Raw genomic sequence first — 5,165 nt, 5'->3', positions numbered from 1 at the left:
TGTGTGAGCATGGTGCTTATATATTGTTTACCTATGAATACACCCTATCCTCCGGGCCATGTGGTAGATCATGGATGTGACACTCCCATTGAGTCCTTTGTACTCCACTCCCCAAATATAGGTATACATGTAGGATCTAGTTACAAAGGAAGACAAGCTCTGTTCTTAATCTTCCTTAGTAATATCCCTTATGTGTACATATGAAGTTGATCTTAGCCATGATTACTAGGTGTAATTGCACTAATCAATGTATGCTTTGACTTATAATTAAGAATGACTTAGAAATTATTCTTCTAATATTCTACTTAACCATGCTAATGCCATAGAAAGGAGTACTCTGAGTGATCAATGATTATTTATTATGCACTATTCATATGTACATTTACCTCTTGACTTACCCCTTTATGAGTAGAATATTGGTTCTGGTTTACTTCTCCATCAATATAATAAGTTATCAATACATGTCGTTTCTAGACCTTCCCTATGGTAAAAATATAAATAGCGATACCTAGAATACTCCTGAGTGAAGTGCTACAATGGTATATTATTTGTGCACTTGCAGATTCCTTTCATTCATACATATTCTTCCTAGTCACATAAATTAATAAAGAACTACTCTAGTAGTAAAACTAGGTAGTACCAACAAGCATCTCTGGCATCATCACTAGGGATGACAACCTAGTAAAGTAATGTTAAAAGATGTAGACATATATTAGGTGACTACTAAACAAGTGACAAGTTAATAAATACCAACAGCATTTTTTGGCGCCATTGCTGGGGATGGACTTAAAACCTCCACACTTTACGCTAAGAAATGCCAACAAGCATTTCTGGCACCGTTGCCAGGGAAGGTAGCTAGGTAAAGGAAGTATTGATAAGCTTATACTTATTGAAGTGATTGAGATAACCATTGACCTCTGCTCAAATAGGCTTACCCTTGTTTTGTCTACTTTTGTATCTTATGCAGTCTAATGTATGACCGGTTTTGACCTTCCGACAAACTACGTTGACGATCTAGAAGCATTACTTAAGAGAACTAAGGCTAAACTCAAGAAACTTTTAGCTTTAGTGTTGGAAGACAACCAAATAAGGCAAAGCTTAACACCAGAATTTGAAGCCATGGCTAACAAGACTCTTCGTGAATTCTCTGCTCCAACTACAGCCAACATCCGAACTGGACCAATAGTCAATGTTGGAGACAATGGATTTGAGCTCAAGCTAGCCCTCATCAACATGGTGCAAGCGAGCCAATTTTGTGGAAAGGCACATGAAGATGCAAGTGCACATCTTCAACACTTCCTGGAGATCTATAGCACTTTCACCATCAAAGGAGTGACCTAAGATGCCATACTACTTCGCATCTTCCCATTATCACTCATGGTTCTACGCCAACAAAGATAGAAATACTACATATGATAACTGCTCCACTACCTTCCTAGCAAAGTTTTTTCCCACAAGCAAAACCAATGCTCTGCGTATGAGAATCTAAAGCTTTCAACAGCAACATGATGAATCTGTCCCTGAGGCATGGGAACGCTTTCAAGATTACATTGTGGAATGTCCTCATCATGGGAAGGAGAATTGGCTACTCATACAAACTTTCTACCATGGTTGACCAACAGTGCCCATGAGACTATTGATGCTACTACTGGAGGTGCATTCCTATCACTCACCATACCAGCTGCAACAGCTCTTATGGAGAAGATGGCCTCCAGCCATGGTTGGAATGAAGAACATCTTTAGACCCACAAGAGAGGTGGAGGTATGCATCAACTCAAAGAGGTAGACATGTTGTTTGCTAAGATGGACCTACTGATGAAGAAGCTTGAATATCGAGACAATGAGAAGCAAGAAGTCATACACATTCATGATTCCCGCATGACATGTGAAGAATGTGGAAACATTGGGCATTCAGGGAATAACTGTCCTAAAACCCATGAGGATGTGAACTTTATCAACAACAACTACTTTCGTCCTCAATAGAATCAAGGATAGAATGAGCAACAGAGGCTGAACTACCAAGGTAACCCTCAAGGTAATAATTTCAATAATTTTAATCAACCACCCTTGAGAGAATTGATTTCTAGCCAAGCTAAAATTATGGAGACTTATCTAGGAAATTAGCTTCCAATGATAGAATATCAGAAAATATGAGTAATAAATGGATAACCTCTCCTCTGCCATTAAGAACCAGCATAACTTTAATAAAATGATAGAATCATAAATAGCTCAGCTAGCTACTGCTATTCCTTCGACTAATAAAGGTAAGATTTCGAGGCAACTAAAAGATCTAGAAACTGTAAACCTTGTTGATATTCACAATGCAGTATATTACTATATACAACCATCAATGGGAAGGTGGATAGACTATACCTTACTGAAAAAGAAGAGCGATCCAGGGAGACCTGTCATCCCCATCGCCATTGGACCTCATATTTTTCCAAGAAGCTATCCGTGACTTCAGAGCAAGTGTCAACATCATGCCTAAGGTAATCTATGATAAATTAATGGAGATAATTTGTTGTAGACAAACATGCATTTGCAGCTTGCAGATCAGTCACTCTGCTACACTAAGGGAGTTCTTGAAGACGCCATTGTTCGAATGGGACAATCATATGTTCCCATAGATTTTGTGGTTTTGGAAATAGGTGGAGATGTAAGGGCACCCATTATCTTGGGCTGACCTTTCCTAAGCACCACAAAAGGAATCATCTACACGGACAGTGCCAAGATCTGCTTCACAATCAAGGATAAAAAGGAGAAGTTTTCTTTCAAGAACTGCATCTTGCAATCTCCTAGACATCCACAAACGCCCTACCAGCCCGAAGAGACATTAGTGACCAAAAAGAAAAATAACAAGAGAAGGAGGAAGAACAAGGCCAGACAGTCACTAGAAGAATTAGTCAACATGATCAACACACTCAGATCAGAGTACTACCACCTCCTTGCTTCACCATTCCTTGTTAAGAAGGATGATCCAGGCGTACCCATGATCGAGTGTACCATTGGACAAAGAATATTCCACAAGACCATCTACGACATTGGGTCGGGTGTCAATATAATGTCCAAGGTAACATATGAATATTTATTTGGTGATGAACCTTTGTTTCCTACATATATGCAATTATAGATGGTAGACCAATCAATCTAATTTCTAGAAGGAATAGCAAAAGATGCCATGGTAAGAATACACGACCAATTTGCCCCTACTGACTTTATAGTTCTAGACATGGGTGAAGAAGAAGATGATATACCCATCATCTTGGGAAGACCGTTCCTCAACACCACCAACATGATCATCTATGTTGGATCTGGACAAGTCCACTTCCAATTCCCTAGAGAAAAGGTACGATGTTATTTCAATAGTTACACCACTTATGAGCAGCCCAAGAAGTCCAGCTCCAGTAGAAACCCAACGCCAAAGGAATCAACTCCCCAAAAATGAATGGGAGGAACCGAAAGAACCTATGAAAGATGAACATACTCCACCTAAGACTAGTCCCTAGACCAAGCAGGTGTGGAAAGAAAAGGTGACATCATTTGTGTCAACATCACAAGAGATGCAACCATCAAGGTCTCTATTGATGGTAGTTATCATACATATTTTATCCATCAATTAAACATGCATAAGGGTATAAATGAATCACTAAAGTAGACTTAGGGGTTTAAACTGATAAATTCCATGAGTTTTGGTGAATCTATGTTTCTAGCAGGATTTAATTAGAAAACTATCAAGGAGGACCTAATCATCAAAGGAAAATACAGAATCTCGCCGTGGTACCAATGTGGGAAGACTCTAGAAGGATCCAGAAGCCATGTCACCAAAGTGGAGCCCGAGTGGCTGACATGTGGGGCCACCCGGCCCCACTATCAGAACGCTCGCCCCCTAGTGGGCCCACCTGTCAACCAGCTTCCTACGTCAGTTTCCCATTGCCTTTGAAGATGCATCTAGGTCGTTGCTTGAGTTGGTTTGATCCAAGGGCTCACGTTGGACCCCTAGGGCTATATAATCTAGCCTGTACCCCCCCTAAGGCAATGCTCATTTGATCCTAAGGGCTAAGAAGCCAGGAACCCTAATTTATATGTCCACTAGGATCAGAGCTAGCAATCAAGAGAAGAGTAGTCCTCCATAGGATCTAGTCTAGTTCTAGAAATAGAGAGATAAAGTGTGAGGGAAGAGTTCTAGAGGAGTCCCAGCCTATTGGTGCTCTCTCTACGGCTTGTACCTAGCGAAATCAAGTTCTTCTTGAGCTTGCTTCTAAGATTTCTCTGGTAATCGACTTCTAATTCAAGTAAGCATCTTGTTCATATTGTTCTTCAGGTTTGCAACTCTCTTTTGAGTACTTTAATCCTTGTAGCTCCTAGGTTAAAGTAGTATTCGTAGTGTAAGCGTGGTGGTTAGACCCAGTTACTCGTAGATGTACCCTATTTTTCAGATCGGTGGTAGCTCACGAGGGTGACTTTTGTAGCCTCATTGAATCCTCTGTAGTCCACCTCTCGTTAATAGGACTAGCATGATAGTATTTCTATAGGAAACATACTATGTCTGTGTTTTCTCTAGTATTATCCCCAGAATTGAACAATAGAAGACAAAGCTTACCGAAGTTAGAACTAGAAGACCTTAGTAGTCTCCTCTATGCTCCTATTATCTAGCCTTGATTGTGAAGTTGTGATAAGTGAGATTTGGCTATTCTCACACATGTTTCCTTGAGTTCAATATAAAACTAGGTTACTCTCGGTGAAGTGCTACAATGGTATAATATATGTACGCTTGTGGATTATTTTGTGTGCATTAATTTATACCAACAAGCATTTCTGGCGCCATTGCTAGGGAGCGGTTGCCGAGTTAACTTTGAACCTAGCTTATCCTTGTATTATACTTTTATCTTTTCTATTATTCTTTTTTCTTTTTACCATGGATGTAGAATCCACCCCTATGTACCAATATGGTGCACCCACAAGCACAAGCCTATAGCCAAAAGAGTCTTCAAAGCCTATCCTAACACCTGGCTATGAGTTGCGCCCATGTTTAGTTAATATGGTTAAGGATCAACCTTTTTTCACGAAGATGATGAAAACCCCTATTCCCACCTAAATGAGTTTGAGCAGACCTATGCATCCTTGCGCATTATAGGCATGTCAAACAAAACTTTACGATGGAAGCT

The 5,165-nt window shown here is 40.0% G+C and overlaps 1 non-coding gene across 1 annotated transcript; it reads right to left on the bottom strand.

The window, feature by feature from the left end:
- Positions 1-1,467: 1,467 nt before the first annotated feature.
- LOC136511576 (small nucleolar RNA R71) lies at positions 1,468-1,575 on the bottom strand. Its single transcript, XR_010772764.1, has one exon. It is a non-coding gene; the product is annotated as a small nucleolar RNA R71 (small nucleolar RNA).
- Between the last annotated feature and the right edge of the window lie 3,590 nt (positions 1,576-5,165).

This window comes from Miscanthus floridulus, chromosome 1, assembly GCF_019320115.1.
Source record: "Miscanthus floridulus cultivar M001 chromosome 1, ASM1932011v1, whole genome shotgun sequence".
NCBI classification, from domain to species: domain Eukaryota; kingdom Viridiplantae; phylum Streptophyta; class Magnoliopsida; order Poales; family Poaceae; genus Miscanthus; species Miscanthus floridulus.
The sequence above is the reverse complement of the archived record's forward strand: the minus strand, read 5'-3'. Positions and strand labels throughout refer to the sequence as shown.